Source organism: Eulemur rufifrons, chromosome 30 (genome assembly GCF_041146395.1).
Source record: "Eulemur rufifrons isolate Redbay chromosome 30, OSU_ERuf_1, whole genome shotgun sequence".
Taxonomy (NCBI): domain Eukaryota; kingdom Metazoa; phylum Chordata; class Mammalia; order Primates; family Lemuridae; genus Eulemur; species Eulemur rufifrons.
The window spans coordinates 99,092,503-99,110,288 of NC_091012.1; the positions used below are offsets into that span (position 1 = coordinate 99,092,503).

At 43.2% G+C, this 17,786-nt stretch overlaps 1 non-coding gene across 1 annotated transcript; it reads right to left on the reverse strand.

Annotated features, from left to right (window-relative positions):
• Window positions 1-4,830: 4,830 nt before the first annotated feature.
• On the reverse strand, window positions 4,831-4,937 carry LOC138379295 (U6 spliceosomal RNA). Its single transcript, XR_011232070.1, has one exon. It is a non-coding gene; the product is annotated as a U6 spliceosomal RNA (small nuclear RNA).
• Between the last annotated feature and the right edge of the window lie 12,849 nt (window positions 4,938-17,786).

The window sequence follows — 17,786 nt, forward strand, 5'->3', positions numbered from 1 at the left end:
TACTTCATGAGTGTGTGCTCACATTCAGCATGAGTAGCACTAAAGGAATATCACCACTAGATGTTCCTGTTTTTCTGGTAGATCTGGGGAAGAGGAGTTTGGAAAGGATGCTGGTATGACTATGCAATTCTTGCCAAGGGAGGAGAACAGTGGTATAATGACTATAATTTTTTTCTTCCTCACATCACCTCAACATTTTTTTTTCTTTTCCCTTACCTGATGCAGTGGTTGCAGGACTGCAACTACAAGTGCTGGAAGCAGGATGATTCGGGGGAAAAAAAAAAAAAAAAAAAACTTATGTCAGAATTCCTAAGGGCCTGGTGGGGGTGAGTTGTGCTTCTCCCCATTTGGCAAAATTGGAGTTTACAGTGAATGCAGCTATATTGCCTGCTGGCAAAAATAGCCCACTAGTCCTATGCCTATGTAACCTTACCCCATCTGAATGGAAATAGACTGAGGGGGAGGCACTTGCTAGACTAGCATTGCTGCCTGCAGTCTAGATGAGCACAGTGGGTGAACTTGATGTCCCATACAAAGGTGGAAAAGTCTGTGTATAAATGAAGAGAAAGAAGAATAGTAGCTGAGGGTAAAGGAATGAATAAATGGGTTATGTAATGAGGAAAATCCAATATTACATTAATGCCCCCAAACAGGCTCAGAGCAAGAGATGACATCTCCTAGCTCAATTATCCCAGATGCCTAAAAGGGTGAAGCTATATATTTGTCAAGACCACTTCTGGTTTTGGAACCCTACAAGATTGAGTGGAAGCCTGCAAACTTGAGACGTATTTGTACAATATGATGAACTGCACTAATTATCAACGACTGAATGAGATTCTACAAATGTGGCAGTATCTTTTGACTTGTATATCTGTTACATAAAGTTCGGTACTTGTCCCTGAGGCCGAATCAGTGAGAACAAAGAAGGACAAGTAGTTTGAGGAAAAGGAAAGAGAAATTTATTAATTTGCTAGCAAATAAGGAGGGCAGTGGACTAGCATCTCACAGACTGCCATCTTGACTTTTAGCAGAAAAACAGGGCTTTTTTTTTATTTTTTGAGACAGAGTTGCGTTTTGTGGCCCAGGCTAGAGTGCCGTGGCATCAGCCTAGCTCACAGCAACTTCAGACTCCTGGGCTCAAGCAATCCTCCTGCCTCAGCCTCCCAAGAAGGTGGGACTATAGGCACACACCACCACACCTGGCTAATTTTTTTCTATTTTTAGTAGAGATGGGGGTTTTGCTCTTGCTCAGGATGGTCTCAAACTGCTGATCTGAAAGGATTCTCCTGCCAGCCCCCCAGAGTGCTAGGATTATAGGCGCCCAGCCAAATAGGACTTTTTTTTTTTTTTTTTTATTTTGAGACAGAGTCTCACTCTGTTGCCCGGGCTAGAGTGAGTGCCCTAGCGTCAGCCTAGCTCACAGCAACCTCAAACTCCAGGGCTCAAGCAATCCTACTGCCTCAGCCTCCCAAGTAGTTGGGACTACAGGCATGTGCCACCATGCCCAGCTAATTTATCTATATATATTTTTAGCTGTCCATATAATTTCTTTCTATTTTTAGTAGAGACGGGGGTCTTACTCTTGCTCAGGCTGGTCTCGAACTCTTGAGCTCAAACAATCCACCCGCCTCGGCCTCCCAGAGTGCTAGGATTACAGGCGTGAGCCACCGCGCCCGGCCCAAACAGGACTTTTTGAAAGTGGGGTTTTCAACGGTTGGGCCCAGGTCTATGAGACTCTGGCTTCAGGCTATTGTTGTTTAACTATAATTGGTGGTTTTGGTCCACCTTATCTCCAGTGATAATGATCTCGTGACCCTTGTGACCTTTGTCCTGACAATTCTGTGGCAGCCTCTCCTGTGGTTTAAGATACTAGAAAACAAACAGCAAAAAAACACTTTTCTGCCCCTTCGATTACTGGCCTCTGGCAAGAATGCAGGTTTTAATTCTCAAAAAGTGTGGGGGATTTTAAGGAGAAAACTCTTAAAACATTTTGTTGTCCTTTTCTAGACCTTAACCTCTGCTACAAATCCTTTTGATATAAGGGATTTGTGTTCTAAGATGGGCGGGGAGGGTGGACTGTGATATTGTAAAATATGTATTGGGTGTTTGTCCCCATTTCCCAGAACACAACTCCTAAAATCCTTAGAATCTTTGTTTTCTTATTTTTATTCTTGTGACTCCCTTCTTTTTTTCATGTACCATACCACCTGATTCCTTAGAATCTTCAAAGAGGTAAGTGTCTCTTTTTGTATGCTAATGTTGACTGATGGCTGACAGCCCCAGGGTGGCTTTAGGCTGGGGGATGGTCACCGGACAGACAAAGGCAGGATTGGACGGTTAGGATTTTCAGCCCTACCCTCTCCAACCTCCTGGTAGGGAAGAGAGATTGAAGGTTAAGTTGATCACCAATGGCCAGTGCCTAAGTAATGAAACTTCCATAAAAACCCACAAGGACAGGGCTCAAAAAGCTGCCACAGGCCGGGCGCGGTGGCTCACGCCTGTAATCCTAGCTCTCTGGGAGGCTGAGGTGGGAGAATCGTTTGAGCTCAGGAGTTCCAGACCAGCCTGAGCAAGAGCGAGACCCTGTCTCTACTAAAAATAGAAAGAAATTAGCTGGACAACTACAAATATATATAGAAAAAATTAGCCAGGCATGGTGGCACATGCCTGTAGTCCCAGCTACTCGGGAGACTGAGGCAAGAGGATTGCTTGAGCCCTGGAGTTTGAGGTTGCTGTGAGCTAGGCTGATGCCATGGCACTCTAGCCCAGGGCAACAGAGTGAGACTCTGTCTCAAAAAAAAAAAAAAAGAAAGAAAGAAAGAAAAGAAAGAAAAAAAGAAAGATATCTAGCATTTGGAGGTTCCTGGAGGGTGGCATGGAGCCAACTGAATGGACCCCTATTTGGCTAAGTGGACTCGGGAAATACCCAAAAGCTGAGTTGCTGGCCCAGGAGGTCAGATCTGCCTGATCATGCCCTTTTCCCTTCTCAGAGATAGCCTTTGTAACTCATTAACAGGTCTAAGGCTATGCAAGACAAAGCTTGAACCACACCTGCAGGCCATCAATTTTCCCAACAGATCTCATGGTGACTTACCTCTGGTTAGCAGACTTTGTTAACTTAAAACATTCCAAGCCTTTAGACAAAGTTTCATTTCTTTAGCTATTTATAAATCAAAGAATTTTTAAACCTGTAAGCTCTCACTTTGAGATGTCCTGCCTTTTTGGGCCAAACCAATGTTTGTTTGGCTTTCCATGTATTGATTTAATTCCTGTCTCCCTGAAATGTGTAAAACCAAACTGCAACCCAACCCTGGTGAGACCACTTGCTCAAGGCTTCTGGGGCATGGCTCTGGGCCATGGTCACTCATACTTGGCTCAGAATAAATGTCTTTAAATTGTTTTACAGATTTTGGGTTCTTTTCCATTGACATTACTTTATAATAAACCCATAAACATTTTTAAAAAGCCAACATGTCAAGGATGGTGGAATGGGAGAAAAAAGCCTAGGCTATTTTTTTACAAAAAATTATTTATTTTAATTGACAGATACAAATTATATATATTTATTGTGTACAACATGATGTTTTGAAATATGTATAAATCGTGGAATGACTAAATCAAGCTATTTAACACATGCGTCACCTCACATACTTCTTTTTTGGTGGTGAGAACACATAAAATCTACTCTTTTAGCAATCTTCAAGAATACAGGCCGGGGCGAGGAGGGTGGATTGTTTGAGCTCAGGAGTTCGAGACCAGCCTGAGCAAGAGCGAGACCCCATCTTTACTAAAAAATAGAAAGAAATTAGCCAGACAACTAAAAATATATAGAAAAAATTAGCTGGGCATGGTGGTGCATGCCCGTAGTCCCAGCTACTTGGAAGGCTGAGGCTGAAGGATTGTTTGAGCCGGTGAGTCTGAGGTTGCTGTGAGCTAGGCTGATGCCACTCTAGCCCCAGGCAACAGAGTGAGACTTTGTTTCAAAGAAAAAAAGAATACAATACACTGTTATTAAGTGTAGTAACCTTGTTGTACAATAGAACCCTTGAACTTAGAACTCTTGAATTTATTCCTCCTGTCTAACTGAAATTTTGTATTCTTTGACCAACATCTCCCCAACCTCCACACTCAGCCCCTGGTAACCACTATTATACCCCCTGCTTCTATTAATTAGTTCAACTTTTTTAGATTCCACATATGAGTGTGATCATTCAGTATTTGTCTTTCGTGCCTGGCTTATTTCACTTAACATAATGTCCTCCAGGTTCATCCATGTTCTCCCAAAATTTCCTTCTTTTTAAGGAGGAAGAGTGTTCCATTGTATATATACCACATTTTCTTTATCCATTCATCCACTGATGGACACAAGTTGATTCCATATCTTGGCTATTGTGAATAATGCTGCAGTGAACATGGGAGTGCAGATATCTCCTTGACATATTGATTTTTTTTTTTTTTTGAGACAGTCTCGCTCTGTTGCCCGGGCTAGAGTGCCATGGTGTCAGCCTAGCTCACAGCAACCTCAAACTTCCGGGCTCAAGCGATCCTCCTGCCTCAGCCTCCTGAGTAGCTGGGACTACAGGCACGCGCCATCATGCCCAGCTAATTTTTTCTATATAGATTTTTAGCTGTCCAAATCACTTATTTGTATTTTTAGTAGAGACGGGGGTCTCACTCTTGCTCAAGTTGGTCTTGAACTCCTGACCTCGAGCGATCCTCCCACCTCGGGCTCCCAGGGTGCTAGGATTACAGGCGTGAGCCACGGCTCCTGGCCTCCAACACTTGTTATCTTTCATCTTTTTGATAATAGTTATTCTTACAGGTATGAGGTAAAGCCTAAGTTCTTTTTTTTTATTTCACTTATTACTTGCCCAGGGGCCATGATAATCTTCTCTGTATCATTCTAATTTTAGTATATGTGCTGCCGAAGCAAACACAAGCCTAGGTTCAAGCGTAGGTTCTTTTTTTAAAAAAAAAAATTATTTTAATTTAAAAAAAGTAGATTTGGGGGTCTCAGTCTTGCTCAGCCTGGTCTCAAACTCCTGACCTCAAGTGATCCTCCCGCTTGGGCCTCCCAGAGTGCTAGAATTACAGGCGTGAACCACCATGCCCAGCCAAGCCTAGGTTCTTGATGACCTTGTTGAGCAGCCCATCCAATATTAGAGTTTGTGTCCCTCTAGATTTCTTGTTATGTGAGAAAGAAAAATAAACCTCCATCTGTTTAAGCTACTGTTAGTCAGATTTTCTGTCACTTGCAGCCCAAACCATTTTGGACCGATACTGTAGATTTTAAATTTTATTAGATTCTTCCAGATTGTTTTGTAAAAACAAACAAAAAAAAAGATACTGATGATTCATACTCCTATCAGCAATGGATGGATGGAGGAAAATGGACATTGATCTGGAATTTATTTTGTAATAGCATAAGGTAGGGATCTAGCTTTGCTTTCTTCTTGCTGGATAACCAATTTTGAAAGCACCATTTATTAAATAAACTATTGTTTTTCCACAGAATTGAAACTGAGATAAATTTATATTTTCTGTAGTTATTGCTTTTAATTTCTCTATTTTCTTCTCCCTTCCTCCCCTCCCCCCATGTCCTCACCCCCACCCCCCATTTTATTGTCTCCGGGGAAGGGATGTGGCAAGCCAATCTCTTTGTTTTTGTGTTTCAAAAGCCCAAGTCCTTGAGGGAAGACGATTAGCATGTAGACAAAGTGTCTTGGCTAGGAAATATACAAGAAGGATTTTATCGGGACTAAAGAGAGATTCTGGCCCTTCTTGCCTTTTAGGGCTGGGGATAATGTAATGCTATCAGGAAGAGCCTTGGGTCTCTATTACAGGTGACCCATGTCCTACTTCCTAGCACATCCTTGGGGTAGACTGAAAAACCTGAGAGAACAAGGGCTGTTCTAGGAAACCTTAACAAAAATTCCCAAGCCACTGGGAGGGCCCCAGTGTAACAAGGGCCTGCCAAATGGGAAAGGAACATTGTGGGAAGAGGCAGTGGACCTCTGACTGCCTTCCTATGTGGCCTGAAGACCAAGGATTTAATGAACCTCTGCTCCTAGGCCTCTACACCATGTAATAGCCCAGAACTGTGGCTTGAGCCTGGGATGGAGGAACTTCAAGAAGAACTGAGGTTATTTTCCAACCCAAAGGAATGGGGGATCTTGGAGTCCAAAGTTAAATGAAATCATAGACAATAAAGACAGATACAACAAAATGTTTAAGAGCATGGACTCTGAACTAACCTAACTGGGTTCAAACTCTAGCTCTGAAAGTTACTTGCTGTATTACCCAAGGCAAGTTATTTAACCTCTTTGTGCCTTGGTTTACTAATTTGAAAAATGATGTTAATAGCAGCATTTACCTCAGAGGATTCAATAGGTTTGTATAAAGCACATAGTAAATGTTATTTAATTATTAGGTGCCATTATTATTATTATTATTCACCTTAGTGGGTAAACTATGATTCCTGTCTGCTACATGAGGGATTTTGTGACAAGACTGTTTCTAAATTTTTCTTCTTTACCTCCTGAGATTTCCACGTCCCAGTGACAAGACTGTTTTGAAAGACTATTACAGGATGTTGGAACAGATAGAGAGAGGTCAGTGGAAGGAAGGGAGGGAAGGAGACAAGGAAAGGCAAGCAAGCAAATGAAGCCTGGTTAGTTAGCCCAGCAGACTGAATTTTCTTTTCTTTTTAAAATAATATCTCATGTAACTTATTGAATATGGTACTGAATGTGAAAAAGAAATTGGTTATATGGGTACTCAAAATACAGTTTCTACCAAATGTGTATTGCTTTCCCCCCATCGGGAGACTAAATTTTCTCATTCCCAAAAGAATATACAATGTCAGACTGTACATTTCTAAAAGAACTGATCTTATTCTGGAGAGGGAATGGCTTTTCCAGCAACCCCAACTCAGGCTCTGTAATCTGGCTATCACATAAGGACTTTGCAGAGGAGTTAAGGTGCTGAATATTTCACAAGCTTTAGAGAAGTGATGTGGGCTTACTCTTTTTTAAGCTTTCCAGGAGTCAGTTGCCAATGCAAAGGTATTTACCTTAAATTTGCCCCTGATGTATGCCCTGGGCACATGTGGAAAGACTGTGTCTTTGAAGAAGTGACCAGACTTCATAGGAAGGCTAGAGAAATTTCATTGTTCATCCTGAAATGTGGAGTGTTTCTAAGTCAGTCACTAAGCCAAAGATAGCTGCTCATTTCTTTTTCCCCCCCTGTTTTTACTAACCTGAGAATAGCTGCTCATTTCTGATATAGACAATGTTTGCCCTTACTCAGGGGATACTCAACTTGTGTTGGGAGGAAAGAGAGCCTCCTGGGAAGACATTAATAACCCTTAGATGATCCAGGTGAGAAATTCCCCAAGTACCAAGGATTGCCTGTAGAAGAGATCACCCAGGCATCCAAGCCCTGGAAATTACTGTCTTAAGCAGGGAGCACCTGGATGAGAAGTACATTTTCTTGGCTGGGATGCTAAGATTTAACAGAGGGAGAATGTGGCTCAGTACTATCTAGAGAGTATAAATGGATTTTTTTTCCTTTCCTGTACCTTTTTCTCTACCCTTTCCAAAAAAAAAAAAGAAAGAAAGAAAAGAAAAGAAAAAAACCAAAAACATAGTCAGCTTTGCAGTGTATCTCAGGGGAGGGAGGTGGCATGGCAGGAAAACAAATACTTTGCCAGTCCTTCTGGGTTTTGTGTTCCAAAAGCATAAGTCCTTAGGGAAGGGGGATTAGGGTGCAGGGGCAGAGACCAAGTATCTGGACCAGAAAACAAAAGGAAGAAAGATTTTGCACAAGCCTAAAAAAAGATTCTTCTCTTCTTCACTCCCCTCCCCTTGGGAGGAAGAGTCAACAAGAGCAGAGAGATCTCTGTGGGAGTTCAAGCAACATTAACGAGGCTCAGCTTCCCAGAAGCAATACCTAGTTGGTGGGAAGACTCAAAGAGGAAGGGCTGCGTAGAATGTCTAGATAGATGGACCAGTAGGTGACATTGGCAAAGAATTCTGTGCCCCATGCATCGTAGAGATGTTGGAGAGGACCACGGCATTTGAAAGGACCCATGTGGGCAGAGGGCTCAGCAGTAACTTCCAGGATCTAAGGAACTAGAAGCAGATATCCTTATTCCACCACCACTTTCTATACCTATGCCTGGGCACTACCTAAGGTCCCCCAAATTATGGTATCACCTGGGTTAAGGGAAATGAACATCATGAATGTTTGATACTGTTTTCCCAATAATCTGGTAAAAAGAGGGTGCTGAGTCAGAAATTGAGTTCCAGAAACAGTCACAACTCTACCCATGGCTGCAGCAGTCAGCTACCTGTAAACTTTGAGGTTCATCTCAGCTTCATCTTATTGACTGAAGGAATTACCATCCTGTGTGGTACGAAGGAGATCAATGACTAGTAGGGCCTCTGCCCCCAACCCTGTGGGGTGCTTGAGTCTAAAAATGATTCCAGTGAAATCTTTTGTAATTTCTTGGCACCAGAGCCTCCAGTAAAAAATGAATTAGATTATTGGAAGGATGTTTTCCTGGAATAATGTAAAGCCAAATTACAAGTGGTTAATATAAGTCAAAATTTTTGTTTGTCAAATAGAAACATCACCAATGCTCCTTGAGAGACAGTAGAAACCAGTGGGTAGGAAAGGAATGTTCCCTGCCATACATTGGTGATTAGCTGTAATTGCCCACTCCCCTTTCTGCCTACAGTGGCATTTGTGCTGAATTATGGACTAGATTGTCCCAAACAAGAGCATATATGTCAATAAAAGGTCTAAATTGAGAAAGGCTGGATGGGGAGCTGACTTGATTTTCAAATTTCTAAAGGTCATAAAAGTCGAGCTATTTAATAGCTATTTAACAAGTGTTTGACTGTCAAAGAGGGACTGCCCAGAATAGTTCACATTTTCAAGTATTGTTCTCTATTGATCACATTATCAGGCTCAAAGATGAAGAGGAGCAGGCCATAACTGAGCTAAGTGCCTTGCTTTTCATAAAGGTGGACGTGTGAGGTGGTGGGGGGAATAGGGCAACATTGAGAAATAAAAATGGTGGCCACAAGTTTCTACTTACCATCTCATGGGAGTCAGGACCTACAAAGACTTGGAATAACTTGGTAACCTCTGAAACTTTGAAATTGCCCTTTGGTGGTTGTTTGGCTACGCTTACTCTGTTTTTCCCACAGTAGTCAATGAATCAACAGGGAAAAGGGACTATCTTCAGGGGCAGTGAGGAAAGAAGTGTGAGAGACTCCATCCATTCTTTAGCTAATTGGGACCCTTAAGGTAGAGTGGTGGCACTATTTGGAGAAACCACACCTTGATCTTCCACATTGGCCAGGAAGGAAGATCTCCACAGGGGGAGTGGCTGGACCTCATAGCCATGACTATTGTTCCCTTAGCATTACCCTCTGTTGTGAAAATTGAAATATGGGGGTGTGAATTTATCAGGCGCATGGTCTGCTTTCCTTACACGTTCTGGCAATACTGGGATTAATAAGTGATCTTCAAGAAGGAAGGGGCAGAGACAAGGCTTCCCATTATTACACTCCATTTGGACTTTGGAAACCTCAGAACCCTAAATTTATTGATGGTGCTGATGGAAAAGATTGAGGTTCTGAGGCTATACTTTAACTTAGCTGGGCCCTGCAGGCATTGTTTTCAGCAGGTCTCGTGGGTTTCTTCTTTTTTCCGTTAGGGAGGGGAGGGGTGCCTGCCACCAGCCTTACAGTTGACATGTAGTGAAAGCTCGGAGGTGGCAGCATTTACTACCAGCGAGAGGATTGGGGAATTTCTCAGGGAGGTGGACGGTGGCAGACAGAGAGAGCGGGCCTCAGTGGGAGGTGGCCTTTCCGCATGCGCACAGTCTTAAGAGCCCAGCGGAGCAGCAGGGGGCGGGGCCAGGCTTCTGAAGAGGTTGCTATGGCACCGAGGGGCCAGGGGAGGTTAACTGAACCCTTAAAAGCATTGCTCCCTCCCCCCACCCGCCAACGCCAGGGCCTAGGGCCATTGTTCCTGGCAAAATGGCGTCGGTAATCCCCTTCCTGGTCAGAGATCTAAATAAGGCTGAAGGTGGGATTGGGACTGGAGGTGGGAACAAAAACTACAATTCCCAGGGTACCTCGCACCCGCCTGCGAGGCGCAGGGCACGTGCCCAGGCCTAGCGGTTACATGCCGTCAAAAATCTGCTTCATAGCTTCCCTTTCCCATCCCTGCTTTGGTGGTTGCCCAACCCCCGCGCGCGCGCACTGCAGTCCTGGGGGGCGGGAGGGACATGCCATGGCAGTTGCCCTCGCAACAGAACTGGGAGACCGGTATTTGTAAATCTGTGCTTCGACTTCTAATCCCAAAGCCGGCAGGTATGGGTCTCGCGAGAAAAACCGGGAGTTGGAAAAAGGGAGTTAGGGGTGGCGGGCGAAAAGGTGCCGGCGGGTACCACATCTCGGCAGAGCTACAGCATTTAGAGGCGTGCTGAGAACTGGGAGTGGGTGGAGGGTGGCCAGGATGTAGTATGTGCTTGGACTTTTTTTTTCCTCTTTTTAGAGGAGCGGATAAGGCAGCTGTGGAGAGCGCGAGAGCTTCAGAACACAGGAGGTGTCGCGCGTGGCTCCTCACTGAGATTTTCTTTTTGGAAGGGGGAGAAGCCTTTCTCTTCGACGCGCATCCCTCTCTCCCGCTGCGTTGAAGAGGGCGGGGGAGGCGTGCGCTCGCTCTAGTTGGCTAGCCACTCGGCACCTCGCTGCGATAGGGGCCGTTCAGAGTTGGGGCAGATCCGTTGGCTTTCTCCGCCCCTCCCCCTCTCCTTTCTTCCCCTCCCTTCCCCGCCCCCCTCCGCCCCTCTCTCCTACCCATCTGAATTCCCTGGCTGGAGTACGCGTGCGCCTGCTCAGCTCCAGGGCGAGCGCGAGCTTGGGCTCGTACCCCACTCCCCTAACCCCGCCCGCTCTTTACCTACCGGTCGTGGCTTGCCCGGTGGGCTTGCGGGGAGACGCTCGCGCGCGCAAGCGCACACGACGCGGAGCAGAGCTCGAGACATCGAGGAGGGGGGTAAGAAGCATCTGAGGAGGCGATAGAGGAGGAGGCGGTGTGTATGTATGTGCTCTATTCTACGGTGTGGCTTTTCGGGGGGCGAGAGGAGGCTTGAGAGAGGGTGAGGGAGAAGCAGAAAGAATCAGAGTCTCTCTCTGTGAGAGCCTCTAATCTGGTGAGGGTCCCGGGCCGGCCCCGGCGCTGGAAGAGAGGGAGGAGGCCGGGGGGCGTGTCTGGGATCGGGCTGAGAGATGAATGGGCCGGGGATGAATGGAGGGAGGCAGCGGCGGCCAAGAGTCTGTTTCGAGTAAAAGCCCTAGTGGGGGGCGGCTTGACCGAGGCAGGCAGGGTGAGTGCCTTCACCAATAGGTACCGGACGAGGCCGGGCTCCGGTCTTCGGGGTTGTCGGAGCTGCTGTCGAAGTGACCGAATGGGCGAAGAGGAAAATTAAGAGGGGGAAAGTGGGGAACGGCAGGTTTGAGGTTGAGGTACGTTTTTTGTTTTCTTTTTTGTTGAGGGGTGGCAACTTTGGGAGCTGAAAGAAGACCCGGCAACCGGGAAGGTGAGGAGGATTCAGGAGGGGGACCCGGAGACGGTTGACAAAGGACTGAATGATCATTTAAGTGAGATTGAGGCTACTGCAAGGGAAGACCGCTTCGGGTGTGGGAAGTTGAGTAAGGGGTCAGTGGGTTGTATTGATGGGAATGGTGTGGAGGGAACAGTGGATTTAATTTAGAGGTTCAGTTGATGTGTGAGGGACTGGATGGGGTGAGGGATATTGCTGGCTGGTTGTGTAAATGTGTTCGGTTCAAGGAGATTGAGTGGTGTTTTTTGGGAAGGGGTGGTGTGTGTTCTGTGATTGACCAGTTGGGGATGGGGAAGAGATGGTATGGAGTTAGGATGAAAGTGATAAGGTGGCTTAACTGTACTGAAAGAGGTTTTGTTTGCTTAGTTAATAGTGGTGAAACATTTATGTAGTGGGGTGTGGGTGGAAATCCTGCACGTGTGTATCTCCATATCCTGGGAATTGAGAGACGTTGTTAAAATCAGACTGAACTCTCAAAACAGGTGCGAGTGGTATGGCTGCTCCTTAAAGAGTTACTGTTGATTGAAACAATTATATGAATAAACAGGGTTTGAGGCGTGAAAATTGTCTGTGTAGTAGTGATTGCAGGGAGGAGTTGTTACCTTTTCTTATCTGTATTAAGTTGTAATACTAAGAGAACTTTTTGAAGAGGTCTTAGTGTATGACATAGAGCAGCAGGTGTCTTTTAGGCAGTCTCAATCCTTTGGATTGACGAGTTTATTTTTTATTTATTTATTTTGAGACAGAGTCTCACTCTGTTGCCCGGGCTAGAGTGCCGTGGCATCAGCCTCGCTCACAGCAACCTCAAACACCTGGGCTCAAGCGATCCTCCTGCCTCAGCCTCCCGAGTAGCTGGGCCTACAGGCATGCGCTAACATGCCCGGCTGATTTTTTTTCTATGTATTTTTAGTTGTCCAGCTAATTTCTTTCTATTTTTTTAGTAGAGACGGGGTCTTGCTCTTGCTCGGGCTGGTCTTGAACTCCTGACCTCGAGCGATCCTCCCGCCTCAGCCTACCTTAGTGCTAGGATTACAGGCGTCAGCCACCACGCCCAGCCTGATGAGTTTAAAGATTGTTTAAACTCTACAGTCCAAGGGAAAGGTAGCTTGCATTAAAGATAGCAAAAATGCACTAAAGCTGATTTTGAATGCTAAAATAATTATACATTATTTTTTTTTTTGGTCTTCTGAACTTGTCTTATTTGAAAATTGGCACTTTTTATTGTGAGTTTAAATTACAACAGATTACTTGGACATTTTGTTCTCCGAATACATTACTTATCTTCTGGTAAGGATGTCTTGTGATGGTCTCATTCTGTTCTAGGTCACAATTAATAGTTATGGATTCTTACCTTTTCATGATTATTTTTACAGATTTTACTGACATATATTCAATTCTCTTGGAAATGTTGCAAATCTGAGGACATCCCCATGCCGTTTTTCTTTTATCCTGCTTTGATGTTGGAAAGAGTGTAATCCTTGTTTTGGCTACCCATAGTTCAAATATAAAAGTTAATGCTGTGTTCATAGTCTCTCAGATTGAGATGAATAAAAATTAGTGTATTAAATGGTACAGTAGAAGTATAAAGGTACTGTGACAGCCTGGAAATCTTACACTAACTCAGCCAAGCAAAGTGGTCTCCCAGTTTTGAACTAGATGTTCCTAGAGTGGAAGGACATTTAAGTTTTGAGGCTTGAAAGTATAAACATAGTGTATTTGGGGAGTGGAATGAGATGAGGCTGGAATCTTAGGTTGAGGCTAGGGTGAAGGACTACCCTAAAAGAGTCAGGAGCCCTTGATTATTTGAAAAGGGGAATACCATAAGCAGACTTGTGATGTTCCTCTCTGCCTTTGCTTCTGATGCCCCTCTCTACCTGGAATGATCTCACTTCCCCTTCCTTTGAATTTGAACTTATTCTTCTAAGACTTATGTCATCAACTATTTCTGAAAGCTTTCCCTTTCTTCCTTTTTCCAGTATCTTCCATCAAGCTAGATTGGGTGTCCCCCCCCCCCTTAGAGTTCCCATTCACACCTTGTACATAATTTTATTACTGTAATTCAGTTGGCAGACAGGCAGGAAAGGTGTTTCTCCCTTATCTGAAACAGAAAATGAAGCTCAGAAAAATAAGACTTGCCCTAGAAAGTAAGTGGTAGACCTTGGAGTTCTGACTTCTAGACCAATGTTGATCCTCATATTACAAGTCTACATTGCTGATATATTTATTCTACATTGTTAACTTTCTTCCATAAAGTAGAGGAGTTTCTGTTTTTACTACGTTGTTCATTGCTTAGCCAGTAAATGATAAAGCCAATGAGTGCAAAGAACCAGAGTAGACAGAAGTAAAGAAAATGAGGAATGTTATATTAATATTATGATCAGAGTTCTTGGTAGATAATTGAATTAAAAATAATTAATGGAGGGCTTAAATTTTGTATATATGTTTTTGTAGGGGGAGGAATTGTGTATAAATAAAAAAAACTCTTTTTTTCAGTCTCATCTTAGTAAAACAGCTCTATTTGCAGATATACTTGATTATGGTTCTTGGCTAAAAGCCAGAATTCTTCCAAAGGGGTGGGTATTTTCATCTTTGAGATCATAAAATTTATAATACTGTTAGGAGGTTAGGAGATATTCGAAGACTTATAAAGCACATCTATAAAAGCATTCATTCAGAAATTTTCAAAGCTTCAAAAGTAGAATTGATATAATTTTTAATTGTTTTGGTAGAGCTTGTTTTGAGATATTTGGTTTAGAAAATGTTGAGACAAATAGAAATAGAAACAAAGCACATTGTTTTCTGTGTTTTAGCATGGTAACTTTTAAAAATTGTGATAAGGCTGGGCGCAGTGGCTCACACCCTTAATCCTAGCACTCTGGGAGGCTGAGGTGGGAGGATTGCCTGAGCTCAGGAGTTTGAGACCAGCCTAAGCAAGCGCGAGACCCTGTGTTTACTAAAAATAGAAAAATTAGCTGGGCATCATGGTGCACGCTTGTAGTCCCAGTTACTCAGGAGGCTGAGGCAGGAGGATCCCTTGAGCCCAGGAGTGGGAGGTTGCAGTGAGCTATGATGACACCACTGCACTCTACCTGGGGCTACAGAGTGAGACTGTCTCAAAAGAAAATTGTGATACAATTCATAAAACGTAATAGTTCAGTGGTATTAAGTAACTTCATGATGTTGTGCAGCTAGCACTACTGTCTGGTTCCAAAACATTTTTGTCATTCCAGAAGAAAACTTTGTACCCAGTAGGCTGCCACTTCACACTGTCTCTTCCCGCCAAGTCCCAGGTGACCATTAATCTGCTGTCTCTGTGGGTTTGCCTATTCTGGATATTGCACATAAGTGGAATCATAATATATGACCTTTTGTGTCCGGCTTCTTTCACTTAGCCTGCTTTTGAGATTCACCAGTGTGGTGGCATGTAGAAGTGCTTAACTCTCTTTTATGGCTGAGTAATATTCTGTTGTATGGATGTACCACATTTTATTTATCTGTTCATCAGTTCATGGATATTTGGGATGTTTCCACTTTTTGGCTTTTGTGAATAGTGCCTCTGTGAATATTGATGTACAAATTTTGGCTTGAACACCTGTTTTCAATTATTTTGGGTATGTACCTAGGAGTGAAATTACTGGGTAATATGCTAATCATCTGTTTAACTTGTTGAGGAACCACCAAACCGTTTTCCACAACAGCTACGTCAATTTATATTGCTGCCAGCAATGTATGAGGGTTCCAATCTCTCCACATCCTTGCCAACACTTGTTACTGTTTTTTTTTAATGGCCATCGTAGTGAGTATGAAGTGGTATCTCATTGTGGTTTTGATTTACATTTCCTAATGACTAATGATGTTGAGAATCTTTTCATCTGTTCATTGGCCATTTGCATATCTTCTTTGGAGAAATGTCTGTTCAAATCCTTTGCCCATTTGTAATTGGGCTACCTTTTGGCTGAGCTACAGTTTTACATATTCTGTTTACTAGTCACTTATCGGATATATGATTTGAAAATAGTTTCTCCCATTCTGCGAGTTGTCTTTTTCTTTTTTTCCCCCTTTTCTTTCTTTCTTTCTTTCTTTCTTTCTTTCTTTCTTTCTTTCTTTTTTTTTTTTTTTTTTGTGAGACACAGTCTTGCTCTGTTGCCCTAGCTAGAGTGCAGTGGCGTGTCATCATAGCTCGCAGCATCCTCAAACTCCTGGGCTCAAGCAATCCTCCTGCTTCAGCCTCCCAGACTGCTAAGATTACAGACGTGAGCCACTGCTCCTGGCCTTTTTTTTTTTTTGAGACAGAGTCTCACTCTGTTGCCCAGGCTAGAGTGAGTGCCGTGGCGTCAGCCTAGCTCACAGCAACCTCAAACTCCTGAGCTCAAGCGATCCTCCTTTCTCAGCCTCCCGAGTAGCTGGGACTACAGGCATGCTCGACCATGCCCGGCTAATTTTTTCTATATATATTTTTAGCTGTCCATATAATTTCTTTCTATTTTTAGTAGAGGTGGGGTCTCGCTCTTGCTCAGGCTGGTCTCGAACTCCTGAGCTCAAACGATCCGCCCACCTCGGCCTCCCAGAGTGCTAGGATTACAGGTGTGAGCCACCGCGCCCGGCCTCTTTTTATTTTCTTAATAATGTGTTTTGATGCACAAAAGTTTTGAAATTTGATGAAGTTCTATTATTTTGTTGTTTTTGCTTGTGCTTTCAGTGTTATGTCTAAGAAACCATTGCCAGATCCAAGGTGATGAAGATTTACTCCTATGTTTTCTTTGAAGAGTTTTATAGTTTTAGCTCAGAATCCATTTTGAGTTCATTTTTGTATATGGTGTGAGTTAAGGGTCTAGCGTCATTCTTTTGCATGTGGATTAACTTGAAGTTTTTAATCTAAAATACATAATACTATAAGCGCATATAGTTAAATGAAGCTATTTTGTGGTGATATTCAATCACTCTTTGGACAATTGTGGGGGAGAAATGTTTCTGAATGCATTTTGAAGGCCATGCCTTAGATTTGAAGTGTGGGGATATTCTAAAGCTACTTATGAGTCAGTAAAACTTTTATGATCAGAAAACTTCAGTATGGCAAGCTAGATAATCCTTATGTTAAAGTTATATAAGTGTTTTTTTTTTTTTTATTAAGAGTATTTTTGTTCTCAAATTGTGTAGGGTGAAATCTTTGCTTAAAACTAGAAAAAAACAGATTTGGTCTATAGTTAATCTATTTAGCTAGAAATTGGCATTAGATACATCTTAATAGCAATCATATTTATGTGTTATATACTAATAGTTTATGGTTGTTCAGATCTGGAACCTATCCAAATATTTGAGCCAACTTTTTATTTAATATACAGGGGTCTCACTATGTTGTCCAGGTTGGGGTGCAGTGGCTATTCACAGTCAAGATCATAGTGCACTACAGACCTGAACTTCTAGTCTTTTTTTTTTTTTTTTTTAACAGAGTCTCGCTCTGTTGCCCGGGCTAGAGTGAGTGCCGTGGCGTCAGCCTAGCTCACAGCAACCTCAAACTCCTGGGCTCAGGCTATCCTCCTGCCTCAGCCTCCCAAGTAGCTGGGACTACAGGCATGTGCCACCATGCCTGGATAATTTTTTTCTGTATATATTTTTAGTTGGCCAGATAATTGTTATAGCCTAAGATGCGAGAAATGACCACCTAAAGACCAAATTGAGCCAAATTAGGAGTCTTTATTAGCTGGCCAGCGACCACCCCCTGTTCTGGGAAAGTCCAGAGACAGAGAATGGCCCTGATCTTAAAGTGAGCAGGGGTTATATACCTTCACCACTAACAATACTAACAATACACATACGGCTAAAAACATGTTGATAATGATAATTCATAAGCAAGCAAACTTACAGAAGCAAATAGCATCCGTTAAATCAAGGAACATCCAAGGAACATTTTTCCAAGGAACTGCCAAGTGTAGTACAATGTAACTATACACACCTAATGATTTTAAACAATCACTTACAAGTTAATCACTGTATAAATTTTTTTCTGTTATTCATGTATTTTTTTTTTAACTTCACACAACGGTGAGTCCGTACACAAGATGGCTGCACTAGCCTGCATACAAGATGGCTTCACTGTGGCTCACAGAGCTATACTGATTACTGTGCCTCATCACATTCCCCA